Source organism: Pinus tabuliformis, chromosome 9, assembly GCF_031772625.1.
Source record: "Pinus tabuliformis cultivar Carrire ecotype Pingquan chromosome 9, CPIR1, whole genome shotgun sequence".
Taxonomy (NCBI): domain Eukaryota; kingdom Viridiplantae; phylum Streptophyta; class Pinopsida; order Pinales; family Pinaceae; genus Pinus; species Pinus tabuliformis.
The window spans coordinates 841,274,136-841,290,326 of NC_142307.1; the positions used below are offsets into that span (position 1 = coordinate 841,274,136).

General features: G+C 35.9%; 1 pseudogene; it reads left to right on the plus strand.

Annotated features, from left to right (window-relative positions):
• The window catches only part of LOC149151411 (pre-mRNA-processing-splicing factor 8A-like), a 168,827-nt pseudogene that overhangs the window by 82,479 nt on the left and 70,157 nt on the right, over positions 1-16,191 (plus strand).

Consider the following 16,191-nt stretch of genomic DNA (forward strand, 5'->3'; position numbering starts at 1 on the left):
ATTGATAAGTTATATGTTTTATGAAAAAGGCTAAAAGATAAAATTTTTTGTGGATTTTTATGTGTAGGTGTGGATTTGAAGTTTGAATATTACCAAATATAAGAATGTCTCAAGAAGCATTTAGCAATACGAAGGATGGAGTCTAGAATTTGCAAAATGAGCAGACTAAAGAGTGCATTGTTGTTTATTTCTTGTGAGTTGATGATGAACACATGAAGATGTTTGAGAATCATGTTAGGCAGATCCTCATGTCATCAGGGTCAACAAATTTTACCAAAATAGTAAACAAATGGAATACTGCACTAATAGGTAAGTGCTTCTAGTTATTGCATACTGAACTATACTAGTTTTTCATGCCTTTGCTTGCATGATGCTCCAAGCTATTTTAGATTGTCAATTTGAATACATTTTCATATTTTATATGTTTATTACATACCAGTTTGTCTTATTTATTGGTGCAGGGCTCATAACCTATTTCCATGAAGCAACAATGCATACACGAGCTTCTTGATCTCCTTGTCAAATGTGAAAATAAAATTCAAACACGTATAAAGATTGGTTTGAACTCCAAGATGCCAAGTAGGTATCTTGTGTCTTTTCATAGGAAAAGGAAAATAATATGCATAAAGAAAATACTCAATAAACTGAAATTGCTTGGTTAAATTTGAATATTATTTTGAAAATTTATGTTTCATAAACTATTTTTCATCCTGTTATCTTCTATACATCCAAGGAAATTGATGGGATTGGAATGCTATCTATGGGCCATATTTTAATCGCACAAGGTGACCTACGATATAGTCTATAAACAGATGTTGGAGTTACACACTTCCATAGTGGTATGAACCATGAGGAAAAGAAACTTATTCCAAATTTGTATCAATACATATTGGTAAGTGTAGGCAATTTGTCTTTAGTTGAAGTTGTTTAAAAGTGAAAGTTCAAAGTTGTGTGGTGAGATAGAAACATGGTCTATGCGGCCTTGGGAGAGTGAATTCATAATTTCAATGTGTTCGAGTTGAATATGATTTAAAGAGGCAGGAAGCACAAGCTCATATTAGATGATTAACCCTTAAGGATCTTGAGGTATGCTTTCCACTGGATTCTCTTTGTAATTATTGAACCTATTCTATTTAAAACACTTACTTCTTCTTCTTGGATGTTACAGGATTCATGGGACAGAGGTATTCCTTGCATTAATACTCTCTTTCAAAAATATAGACACACACTAGCTTATGCCAAAGGTTGGAGGGTACAAACAAACTTCAAATAGTATCAGGTGTTAAAACAAAATCCAATTTGGTGGACTCATCAGTGACATGATGGGAAGTTCTAGAATCTGAATAATTATTGAACAAATGTTATTAAGGCTCTTGGTGGAGCGGAAGCCATTTTGAAGCCAATAGAGAACCAATTTGGTGATACTCTTAAATTCAATATCCTACATGAGACACACACATACATAATGATGGCCAAATCTTTAGAGTTGGTAAATTCACTTGCAATGCCTTGGCAACAAAATGATAACATTTTGAAATGATGAAACAATATTTCATGTGTAAATTGTAGTCCAACCAATATAAAGTTGGAAACTCATATTGTAATATTTGACATTTCATATAATATAATTTGTGGTTGAAATTATTTATAGTTGTATTTGATATTTTTTAAAATTGTAATTAACATATGTAACTTTGTGTTTTCATATTAAATGAACATGAATATTGTATGACATTTTTTAAAATTATTCGCAAAACCATACTAATTAATTTATGTTGATTAATAATAAACATTAAATTGATCTAAAACTACTAAATTAGTAGTTTATATTGATTGATGATGAATACAAATAGAATAAATATACAATGACGAAATTAGTCGTTTATAATGATTATTAATGAAAGTAAATGAAATGAATATAAACTACTAAATCAGTCATTTATATAATGAATATGAAACTACAAAAAAAAATGATTATTGTAAATGATAAATTTGTGATTACAAATGACTAAATTTTTTATATATACGACTAGTAGTAGTTAATTTATTGTATTTAATAACAAGACCGAAATTTAGTCATATTTTTTTGGTCATTAATTGGTTTCAAACGATGACTAAAATTTGCATATATGTGACTATTAGTAGTTAATTTACAATATCTTATAACATGATCAACATTTTGGTCATACTTTTTGGGTCATTAATTGGTTTTCTCAAGTGATCATTTAGTAGTATATTTTGTTATGTTTTTGGTCATTAATTGTGGCAATAAATGACTAAACCAATGACTACATTAATGGCCTAATTGATGACTAAATATACTACTGGAGGATAAAATTGAGACAAAAAACTAATGAATAAGCTAAAAATGAATAAAATTTGGTCGCATTATAAGATATTGTAAATTAGCCACTATTGGTCACTGACTGAAAAATAGTCATTTATATGCAAATTTTAGTCATTTTTTTAGTAACTAATTAGTCATTTTGTACTAGTGGTTGTACCACCCTCCTCCCACATCTACCCAAGTAACCGGCCAACCGTGGTAAACATGTAATGAGAAGTTACTATGATATGATTCGACTCCCTATGTGTCAGTTAAGGAAGTGGAATCGACAGAAACACACCATACAAACTTTCCACATCAACAATAAAACTACTAGGATCCATCCCACCCATTAGAGTAACCATCCCTTGGGTCCCACAAAGTTTTTACACCATTAAACACCGAGATGCTCCCTTGATATGGAAAATCATGCATCAAGGAGGATCCAAATGCTCCCAGAACATGGGTATGCATGTGTCTGGGGACTTTTCTCCTTAGACCTATGATTGTGACTCTGGGATTTGTGCCACTTTTTATGCCCAGAGCCCAAGTCACTTCCCAGAACTCAATGACAGGCTCATAAATGAATTTATACAATAGAACAATGATACATTTGCAAAAACATTGACAAGGACTAGACTAGATCCCTACTATCCATGATAGGAATTTCATCAACATATCACAAATATGAAATCTACATGTCTTAATAGCAAAGTTGAGCATAGAGGTCTCATACTTATATGAGATTTTCTATGAGGCATTTTTTCCTTATCACATTAGCTATAGGGGTGATTTTAGGGGCGAATGTTCTCCCTTTGGCGAAATTAAGGGGTTTTAAATTTTTAGTGGGCGAATATTTTGTATCATAGTACATTTTTACAAATCACCTCAAATCGCCCACCCTATTTTAAGGGAGAGGGTAAAAAAGGTAAATTTAGCCCTTGAAATTAGGAGTTACAACCTTCCATTCACCCATTTTCAAGAATAGGTTTTATTTGAGTGAATCATATGGGCCAAAGGCCCAAATACCATATTTATAAAAGAGGTATGGTAAATTAATAAAAATATAAATAAATGAGAGGTATGGTAAATAAATACAAATATAAATAAACTAGACGCATGGTAAATAAATAAAACCTCTTTTTATATTTAGTCCATAACCCTCATTCTATTTATGAAGGCTCAAGAAAGAGGTTTTATTTAAGTGAATCCTATGGGCCAAATACCATATTTGTAAAAGAGATATGGTAAATTAATAAAAATATAAATAAGCGAGAGGTATGGTAAACAAATAAAACATCTTTTTATATTTACTCCATAAGTCACCTTGTATTTATGAATGGTATGGTAAATTAATAAAAATATAAATAAACGAGAGGTATGGTAAACAAATAAAACATTTTTTATATTTACTCCATAAGTCACCTTATATTTATACTATGGGACAAATACCATGGACTAGATTGTTATTAATACCATGCAAAAAAAATGTTATTAACCCTAATATTAGTATTAATAAAAATAAAAATGGCACATGGTATTGACCCATGGTATTCACCAAAATGGCACATGGTATTGGCCCATGGTATTCACTTGGAATGTAGCCTATTTAAATGGGGGAATTAAACCAGCATAGATCCATCGTTACTTTGGATCTACTAACCCCCGAGAGGTATCAAATATCGTGATATGCAAACTAGCATAGAGTGAAAAAATATTTGATTCGATCAAGAGTAAAAATGGATGTTGTAATTTAATGTATGTTAAACATTTTAGCTTGGTTAAAATAAAAAATAAAATAAAAATCAACTATTAATTTTATTAATTTTTATAAATTACTAATAGTAATTTTTAAGCTCTAGGTTTATGATAACCCATGGTATTGACCCATGGTATTCCTGTGAGCATATACTATTTAAAGGGGAAATTCTATCTTAGATCCATCTTAATTCTGGGTCTACCAAGTGCTCAGAGGGATAAATAGATTTCATCCCCCTAAGAGTGGTAGATGTGGAGTTAAGATGGATATAGGTTGGTTTTTATGATAATGAAGATATTAAATAGACTTAGGAAATTATATTGTAAAAACATCTTAAGGTGAATGGTTAAAGCATAGACATTGGACAAGTATATAAATGTATACTTCTGTTTTAAACTGAAACAAATCCAGGGCTAAAAGGAATGGATTGATTTCACTAGTCATCCTTCTATAACTTTCCAACATATGCTGGAGTAAACAGATTGTAATTTGGGTAATTTTTCTAATTGAAAACGGCAACATACTTGTGTATTGGCAGGGTGGTTACGAGGTCCCTAGAAGTGGGGTAAACAAATTGCAATTTGGGTAATTTTTCTAATTGCAAACAGGAACATACTTGTGTATTGGCAGGGTGGTTACGAGGTCCCTAGAAGTGATGAATTTGAATTTTTCTTGGTTTTATATATAGTATTAGGTGTTTTCTCATGCTTTCTTTGAATGGCATGGGTGAATTTTATCCTACACCCACTAGGTTATTGATATGGAATTTCGGTAATTTTGATTTCAAAATATATTTTAAAGAAATGCAATGACTTCATTTGTGTATTCAATAAACACAAGATTTTATAATTGAGTAAAATATTCGCCATGCTTGGTGAGAGATTCGCCAAAAAATATATATACATATCATATTATTGATAAAATCGCCTTCCATTTTTCCTATATACCATGGAGATTCACCCATTTATTATACATGTAAATTTGGGGGGGTTCTTAAAATTTTCCCTGATTAGCTATGTTATCATCTATTACGCCATAGATACATTGTTCATTCATTTACAAGTAAAAACATGATGAGAGCCATACATATCCACTGTCATGATACATGTGCATAACCAGCATAATAACAAAAGAAATACCGAGGAAACAATAACCATATAATCCACATATATACTACTATAATACTCATGAAATAAAAGATAAATAACCTCATATTAATGATGCAAAAGCCAACCCAGTATGGGACTACCACGTTCCACCCGACCGTAGATTAACTGAGCCAAGTCTCTCTTCATCCAATCACCCTCATGCCATATTCCAAGCATGAATGTGGGATCTCATAAAACACATCACTCAAAACCATATAGGGATTCCAGAAGCTAAACCACCTTAACCCTCAACTAGTGATTCCACCCCACAGTCGAACATCACCAACCATCACTAGATTGGTCTCTACCCAAGTTATCTAAGGCTCTAGAGCATTTTCTCCAAGCCAACTTCTAGGACTAGTAACTCAACCCATGGCTGTTTTCAGGCTCCAAATAATTTGTCCAACCAAGGCTCAAGGACTAGTAACTCAACCCACAACTTTTGTCGGGCTCCAGAGTATTTTTCAACCCAAGGCTCCAAGATTAATAACTCAACCCACCAAGGGCTCTAGAGCGTTTTTCCAACCAAGGCTCCATGACTAATAACTCAACCCAACTTGTTACAGGTTTTCCAGGGCGTGTGTCCAACCAAGGCTCTAGGACTAGTAACTCAACCCAAGTTATTATAGGGCTTCCAAATCGTTTGTCCAACCAAGGCTCGAGGAACTAATAACTCCATGCACAATGAGATGAATATGAGAACCAACACGAAAATAAAAGTAAAACCCACAACACCATGGCTATCCAGGAAATGTCAAGGCTACACAAAATCACTGTCAATCTAGGCAATCCTCTATGCTAATGACATATCATAACCAAGAAACCACATGCATGTGCCATGCATGCCAAAACTAGCAAGGAAATATACATGCAACTTGGTACCTGCAAGAAAAACCCACCGTAGCTATTGATCATGATTTCCTCTTACATTTTCCTACTTTTCCTTTGCCTCCTTGCTCCAAATTCCAAGTATGCTACACTCCTCCAAGAGTGCTCCAAGAAAACTCTAAGTGTCCAAGAGTATGAGAGAGAGAATAGAAGAGATCTCCACCAAAACCTTTCAAAAGCTTGAGCACAAGCTTGTCAACTGATCCTCAAAAGCCTTTTTATCAACGAGGCCTCTATTTTCTTCATTTTCCAATATTGTCCTTCAATTTCTTACTCACATGCAACATGTGACCTTTCACCTTCCTTTTCTCCTAATTTCCTTTATTTTCATAAATAACATGCTAATAAATTCCTCATGCCTTTCCAAATCCTTTGCCTTTGTCTTTTCCAATTTCCTTAGCCATAATAAATCAAAGTGACACCCTACTATGACATTTTTCCCACCATTCAACTTGGAATACATGTCCCATGACCGTGGTATTATATATTTTTACATGGATTTTTAACTAGGGTTATTGGAGAACTCTCCCCCTTGTGGGAACACCATCCTTGTTGTCCAATGACACTTATAAGCATTAAGATTGTTGAAAGCAAAACATACTGCCCATGGAGATTTATCACATAGCTTGTTGTAGTATTTACAATGACCATCTACTAAATCATGAGAAACATACCATTTACTAGAGATTTATAACATAACTATTAAAATATTCACAATAATAACCATATATACATACACATTTTCTTCACCCAAAAAATAATCATACTGTCTATGGAGCTCTATAAATCCAACTCGATACAATACTTACAATAATACATACATGCACATTTTCTTAACCAGAAAATAAAAAGATACGATGTCTGATTCCACAATAAGGGAATCCATAGGTTCACACTTCTACCCTCAAAGTAATATGAGGATTCACTTCCTTCCGAGGAAGTCCAGAATCCATTGCAAGGTCAAATATGCATACAATGTCCCATGCCATAACCCGTGCCACTTGTCCTCTCAGTGAACAGTTAAAGGCTCATTATTCCATGGAACACTCCCAATGTGCATTTGATTCCATCTGACAATGCTAATGTCCAAATAAATATATCTCTGACCTTCCCTTCTCTCCTACACAGTCCCTTGGGAAATATACTCACCCCCTTCTGTGTAGTCACACACTTTCTAATTTCTGCTGGTACCCCCATCCCGGGCAGTCCATCCCTCGACAAGGTTTCCTCGCATCAAAAGGTCCAAAAACCAAGACATATTCCTACCTCAAACCATCATACTAGTCATATCATGCTCATGGAAATCAATGGACACTATTGGGTACCAGAGTCTCACAATGGCCCTTCTCCTGAATGCTTTACCAGCATACTGCTACATGTTTCAATTCCTTTTGTTATTACTGCTAATTCTTTCTATCAGTTTCGACCACTCAACCAAGCATTTCATTCTTTCCTGTACCAAGCACATAACTCCCATTAGATTCAAAATAAATTGAAATAATTCAAATCGTACCTCATTGGTGGCCCATCAAAATGGTACACTTGCAATTTTTTTCACTTCCTTTTACAAAAAGTCAAACTAGCATCTTTGACCGAATCATCATGTATAAACATAGCACATCAAGTTAGCTCAAAACACAACCATCATAGATCAACATCATAAATCACATATAACCATCACAAACCAAAATCATAGATCACATGTAATCATCATAGACCAAAATCATAAATCACTTGCATAATAAAATTGAAATAAAATACTAATACTTATCCTTTAATCAATCCTTAGCTTCTACCTTTTTCCTTATTTCGTACGCACACTGAATCGGTTGCCACACCCAACAAACACCTAGTTCCTTTTTCTTTTCTTCAATCATGTACACATAAAGAATGTACATCACAATACATACATCCACACAAAATGTATGACACCATAGCTTGCATACACCTACCCCTAATATGCAACACAACACATACATCTATACTAGATGTACAATGCCACACGATACATGTACCTACACCTGGCGTACAACACAACATAATACATCTATACTCGATGTACAACACCAAACAACACATGTACCATCTACACCTAGTGTACAACACAACACAATACATGTACTACATAGAGTACAACACAATGAGTACACTTGTCACGATACTGCAACTACACAACGCACATACATAGTATTGCATGCTCGCAACACAGCATGTACGACATGCACATAATACCACATATACACCAGTACCATATGTACAACATGTACACAGTACCATGTGTACAAAGTACCACCTGCACAACTTGTCCACAACATCACATGTACACAACACCACCTACAGAACGTGTACACAATACCACATGTACATTGTACCACTTGTACAATGTGTACACACTGCAAAACGTACACAACACCCCATGCACGACATGTACACGACACCACATGTACACAACACCATATGCACGACATGTACACAACAACACCTTCTCAAAACACCACATGTACAACATGTACACGACACCACATGCTCACAGCACCACTTGTATAGTCATGCACACAACACCATATGTACATAGAACCACATGTACAACATGCACACAACACCATATGTCCATAGTTTTTCATATGCACCATGTACATAGCACTGCATATCCAACATGTGCACAACACCATATGCACACAACACCACATATCCATGGTGCGCTTAGTACAATATGTACACAATGCTACATATCCAACATGCGTTGAAGGAAATGTAACTAGGTTCGGTCTTCATAAATGTTCTTTTGATATTTGTATTTATTCAAGAAAAGAAATTTTATTTTTATAATATATGTCAATGAATTTCTTGCTCATTGAAGTAGGTCTAGCACATGTAAATTGCTATAGGTGAGTCAAAGAGTCAAAAGAATTATGTTAAAGACCTTAAGGGTATGTTACATTATGTATATTTATGTATAAGAGTCAAATATGGCACCTCCAAGCAAATTCAAGTCTCCTCCTAGCAAAGACACCATCAAAAGAAACAATGGCACCATTAAAAGCATCCATTGGAGGAAAGGAAGTCAAGTCAGCCTCAAGGAAGAAAGTCCGCCAAAAGGAGAGGTAATCTTCTATATATAGAAGTTGTCCACTCCCTCAAATGACAAGCAACTCACTCTAAAATCAACAAAGGTATAGGACCGAAAAAGAAGTCGAGAAAGGGATGTAAAAGGAGCCTCTAGTGCAGCGAAGAAGAAAGAAGAAAGAGTGAAGGTTTTGGGATTATTTTAGGACCAATACCAGCCACACGTGTGAAGATAAGGAAGGGCTATATGTGGTTAGGACAACAACAAGTAACCTCCCATCACACCTCATTGTTTGGGCTACATACTAGGCCTACTAAGCGTCCTATCCAATCAAAGAAGGAAGGACCTCAAGCGAAGGAAAGAGGAGCCATATAACATCAACAAGACCTCTCACACATGCAAGAAATAGGGTTGTAGTTCTGTCACACTAATCCTACCACTATACATCAAGAAGGGACTCGGTTGATTAAGAGAAGGAAGGAGTATCCTTAGGTGAAGGATATCACCAACTACAAAAGATAAGTATATCTTCTAGAAGGTATACTAACAGTAGAAGGAAGAATGAAGTGTTGGAAGAAGGAAAAAGTGCCAGAAGGAGGTGGATAAAGTGTTGAGGAAACATAGTGCAGAGAAAAGGAAGGACTTGACTTGTGCTTGGAGGATATTCTAGTCAAGGGTGTAGGGCTTGGCATTGATCAAGAAAGAAGCTTCAATAAGATAAAACTTACCAAAGGGTTTTCCTCTCAAGAGAAGAGAGGTTTTGGCCCTGGTAGAGAGCCAACATCTTGTGTTATTGTTTTATGTTTTGATAGAAGTTTGATGAAGCACACACACATGCATTAATAATATAACAAGAAGATTAAGCTAACAAAAACAAATTGTAAAAAGACTTCACAAATTGTTATCTAGTCCTGAAGAATCACTCTACACCTAATTTCCCTAGATTATTCAACATGGTATTGGAGTTAAGGTAACACATCAAGGAAATGGAATCTCAAGAACACTCATAAGGTGACTCATCAAGGAAGGACATCTACAAAGTTGAATCATCAAGCCAAGAAGTCTCAATCACTTCAAGGATAAGAAGGACTAGAATCTATCATTCATCAAGGAAGACTACAAAGCAAGAAGAAGAACCTTACATAAAGGCACCTACAAAGAAGAGAAGATCAAAGAGGGAACTACATCATCTACAAGTCACAAAGAAAATCTCATTATCAAGAAAGTCCACTTGGAGAAGGCAACTTGAAGAACATCAAGATCCTAGGAAGGCAAGCCATCAAGTCTTCAAGGAGAAAGCAAATCCAATACATCTAAAAATCTATCAAGTATATGTCCCCTTCTGAATATACATCAATGTCTTTTGCAAGGAAAGAAACAAATTGGTAGGTACCAATAAATTTCTTGCATGGAAGAAGAGGACTGATTTACTTCTCAAAGAGAATGTACTTCTAGAACATGTCAAAGGGAATATTTCTATCCCTGCTAAGGAAAAAACACAAGCCTTAGCCAAGTACAATAAGGATGAGATAAGAGCTCAAAGGATTCTAATAGGATCTATCAAGGACTCTCTCATTCCTTATGTCTCCAAATTTGAAACATCAAAAAAAATCTATGATAAACTAGTAGATCTATTCTCAGTAATAACCGTTGGAGAAGTGATATCTCTAAGAAATGAATTGTATAAGATAAAGATATCAAAGGAAGTAATAGCTCCCTACTTCATGAAGACCTCTGAGATGAGATACCAACTTCAAGATCTAGGGGAAGCATGTCTGACAAAGAAATGACAACTGTAGTACTCAATGATCTACCTGAGGATTGGGGCAACTTCACATCTAACATATATTCCAAGAAGGAAGCTACCACACTAAGTGAAATGTGGTCTCTATGCAAAACAAAGGAAACTAGACTCAAAGCCAAGGAAGATGTGGGATCAAAGGAGCAAGTATTTTCTACCATGGCCAATAGAAAGGGAAAATTTGGCCCACAAAGAACAAACAACAAAGATATGTCCAAAATCCAATGTTATGGATGCCAAGAATATGGAAACTACAAAAGGAATTGTCCTAATCTTAAGAAGGACAACAACAACAAAATAAAGAGGGAAGAATCTCACACGACTCAAGAGGTGAAAGAAGAAGAAAGAAGAAAAAGAAGGAAGATCCTCCAGATCTCTACTATGACTAATTCAAACTCTTTACTTAAAGTCTTATTTCAAAGTTTTGAGTAGGATATGAGCATGTAGGAATAAAATAAAATTGGATGGGTAGAAACATCTTCTAGAATCTAGAAGCATGAAGTACATAGAGTTCTAGATACTCATGTAGAAAGAACATTTATAAATGCAAACAAAGTGCATGGTTAGAAATTTCTTCTAGAATATAGGAGCATGATGGACATAGCTCAAGATATTCATGTAGAAGGAGCATATATAGAATAGTACCTCATCGACAATGAAAGAAAATTGATCACGATTAAGAATCTTAGAAGACCTCCATCATCAATAGGAAAGAAACATTTGCAAGGCAAGGGTCTTTTAGATCCTATGATGGAATCTTCAAAAGAAGGTTCATAAGCCAAAGAAAATATCTCATTCGGAGTCCCATTCATGGGATTCAAGAAAAGGATGATATGCAGGCAATCTAAGATGAAGCAAGAAGGGCCACACCAAGGACAACTAAATGAAGCTAAGATGATCAAAGGAGAATCAAGATGAGGTATGTATGCATCAAAGTTTAGTCATGTTATTATATGTATATTATTGAGTCATGGGAATAGTTCTATGACATGATAAATTATCAAAGAATCTCTTTCACCAATGACATGCTCTAAGTCATGTACTATAATGCAATGAAGGTCAATAAAAGGAAATAATCACATAAGGAGTATAAGATTGTTGACTAAGAAGCAAGTAAAGAAGAAATGTTGACTAGTCTGATGAGCTTCATCATTGGGTAATTATATGGGCCTTAATTGGCCTCCTAGCTAGTCAAAACAACTCTTCTCACAATTTATTACATGTTTTGATTATATTTTGCTTAATGAGATGATTTAAAGTGAGATATTATCCCTAGTGGATTAATATGCATTGAATGTAGGTTTGGTATAGAAAATCAAGGAATTTTGGCAAGACTAAGGTTTGAAACTCGAATGGGACCAGCTCGGAGTGCAATCAGCTAAGTCATGAAGATCAAAAGGCAATTGAGCAAGTGATAGACAAAGAGTTATTTCATCTTGAGTCTGGGAGTCGAGCCTCCCTAGATTTAAGGAAGTCTTTGGGGACTTCAATTGTATAAGTAGAGAGGCCTAGAGCCTCATTAGGATTCAAATTTTTGTTGTAAAAACACTAGTTATTTTCGAGCTCCAAACTTGTGGAAGACATTGTTGTAATTTTATGTTTTGATAATGAAAATAAACTTTTTCTTGCTCCAGAACTGAGTTAACTCATAGGGTTGAAGCTCTTGGGTTAGGGCCCAACCCTAGCAGCAAATTCTCCTCTTCTTGTATCTGTATGCTTGGCTTAGTTTCATAGATTCATGGTTAAATTGTCTTTAGAATTATTTCATTGCAAGTAATGTAGATTTGATTAGTCGTTTATTAGTTTGCTTCCATTTGTGCTTTACTTCAGTAGTAGGTTAGAAGGGATTAAAGGAGCACCACAAATTTGTCAGTAGGTGTCTTGGCCTCACCTCCTTGAGGGATCATAATTTGAGGAAAAGACCCTTATGCAGCCCGAAGAAGATAGATTTCAATTTTCTCATAAGAGTTAGAGTTTACTGTACTTGAACCAACATTTGATCAGTTTTTCAAGTGTATGATTTAATTACCATCTCTTCCATCTTCAGTCTTACAGTAGATCTCATACATGATTCCATTTTATTTGGCAATTTTCCTCATGCATGAAGTAGACAACTAGTTCATTAAATTTTGCTTTTCTAGCTTGTTAGAATTCTTCTTGTTTACGTGACTTTTTGGAAATTATAAATGTTTGATGCAGAGCAGGTGCTTCCAAAATATAAAGAGATATCATAGCAGGAAACCACCTTCCAACTTCATCCATGCATAATCATTCCTTTATTTCACCAAAACCTTCACCAATCTCATCATTTTACATAGAAATTCCTCCAAGCATGTTGAGCGAGTCCAACCATCTCCTAACCTTGGTTTTGAGTTATGAGTGAACCTAGGCATTTTATCACTCCATTACACCCACGCACCACCTTCTTGAAGCCTTCCATCAGCAACCATCATTTTTCTCTCATCTATATCCTGTAGAAATATAGGGAATCCTGTAGGTTTCTAGTACATCCTATAGGTTTTCCTGTTGTTATCACTCCTTCAGATCTCCAGGGCTGAGGAAGAGTCCAGTTGAGGTAACCACAGACCAACCTTTTGACTTGGTAGCTAGCCCTACCAAGCCAGAGAGGACTCTCTCCAAAGGATCACAACCCAAAAGGGTTGGATGGATTAGGGTTTTAAGCTAGATATAGTAGCTCAGGGCTTTGATTTGATTTGATTGGGGTAGTCACCGGATGAGTGAATTAGGTCAGAGAGTGAACTAGGTCAGGGAAAAAGAGAATCAGAATTGCAGACATATGATGGAGCAAGGTAGGCAAGTTACTTTAACACTTGGTAATATAGTAATGATATGGTTTAGACTAGTGAGGTGCTAAAACGAGCATGAAGATCATGAATTGTTTTTAAACTGAAGAAATTAAACAAATTATGATGATTTTCCCAAAACAAATCATACGAGATGTATTCTTCTTATCACACCTTGAAAATCAAACATATTTAGAAGTGAAATGGATCATGGAAGATACAAAACATTCACACACATGTAACTGAAGAAGAAACAATATCAAAATACCATGCCATAGGAATCCCACCAAAATAACTGCAGCTCATCCAATATATTATGTGCCAAAGTCTGAAACACTAGTACAACAACCAATGGAGTCCAACCTATGAAAAGTGTGAAGAAATGGAATATATAGACCTCAAAACAAACTCCTCCCATCTCAGGGGTGGAATTCATGAGAGGAGGGGCAGTTCCACCAAAAACTAAACTAATAGCTAGAGTGTAGGCTGGTCAAAGTGACTCATCCCTCACTTTAGGAAACTAATTTATTACATCATAAAAGGAGCTTTCACCTAATTTATTTACCCTATATATAGTAAAAAAATCATTATTACATTTACATCCATCAATTACATTGGTACAAGCATGATTTGTCAAGGTGAAACTGTCAAAATTGAGAAAATTTACAAAACTGAGAAACTCGGAAAATGTGTCAAAAGCGCAACGCCATTGTCCTAATCGCAGTGCCAACTAAAGCTCGACTTTTGAGGGGGTTTCCGGTGTCCAAAGTGAGCCCAGGATAGTGTTGTGCCCTATAACAACCCCCCATTTCATATGATGTTTATTTACAAAATTATCATATGAAATGGGTCCCTTTAGAGTTTAATTGGTATCAATATTGCATTATTTGAAAAAGGTCCAAAAACCAAATGAAAACATCATTAAAAAGCCTTTTGAAAAACCCATTTGATCAAATAAAACAATCCTTTATCATTGCGATAAAGCGATCGCAAGATCGCATATCGCAATAACATAAGGTACATAAATAAGTGGCACATTGGTCTCTGCCGATGCGATATCGCTATCGGCTATCGGCAATACTCTATGCACATTTTAAAGCGCCCCCATGCCTTTAGCCCCGATGCGATGCGCAATCGGCGATCGGCGATCGACGATACTCTATACACAGTCTTAAATTGCCCTAAGCCATTCACCCCGATGAGATGCGATATCGGCGATCGGCGATCGGTGATATATAATGCATGTCTTATATAATTCCTATGCTCCCAACGTGATGCGATATCGGCTATCGGCGATCGGGGGTTTTAAATGGTGCCAATACAAGAGGTTAAGCTCTCCCTGATCGCCTATGGCGATATAGCGCGGATTTCAAAAAGCCGTTAAGTGGAGGAATATTACGATTCATTCATATTTAAAGCTTGATCTGTTAAACAATCATTCACCTGCGCTCAACCACCAAAAACATCCACAGCACGCTTAAATGGGTCATTCGACCAAATAATGGTATAATGGGCATTTAAGGGGTGGCAGGTTTTAAACGGCCATTTAATGTAATTGTAAGATCTTCCCATGGATTGTATCCGCGGCCACTGTTAAGAGTTAATCTCTCAACACGCTTTGATCAATATATCTTTCCCATATTGGATTTTCATTGGCATATCTTTGTGTTACGTTTATTTTCGCCTCTGTGCAGAATTCATCCAAAGGATAAAGCTCAAGCAAAATGGGGAAGAAATCCAAGAAGACCATAGGCGCTTTCGCTACACCAGCTGCAGGACAAGCTGTCATGGACAAAAAGAAGGGATTGATATCTGATACTACATGTTCGGGTCTCATCAGAGTTACTTGGCAAGGTACCTACAACCTGATTGAAGCCGAAGAACCAGCAGTAACAACAGTAGAAGCTACTGTGGATTTAACCCGAAAGTCTGAGGGTACTCTCAAGGACTTAGCTGATTCCTTCCTTCACCAGATAGCAGCTAGGGAGCAAATTCTCCCATACACAGACGTAGTGCGATGGGCGATTGAAGAAATCCCAATCCTGGATAGAACCTTCAGCACCAGAGACGGAAGAATTTTCTGGTCATTCAGGGCAGAGGATCTAAGGCAAATGTATCATTTTCCCGAGCCAAAGAAGATATATAATAAGGCGTTCCTGGAGAAATTCGTAAACGAAAATGAAGTTGAATCCGAACCCATCCGGGATTGGAGACAAAATCCGGCCAAGCACAAACATGAGTCGTCTGGTAAGTACTCAGTTGATTCCCTGGCCTCTCCTTATTGCTATGCTGGGATAATGATGTGTAGATTGTGGGGATTGGATGACTCTGTTAATTTTACCATAGAAATGGTTCCCCTAATGGAAGCAGCATGCAACAGTGTAATTATGGATTGGGC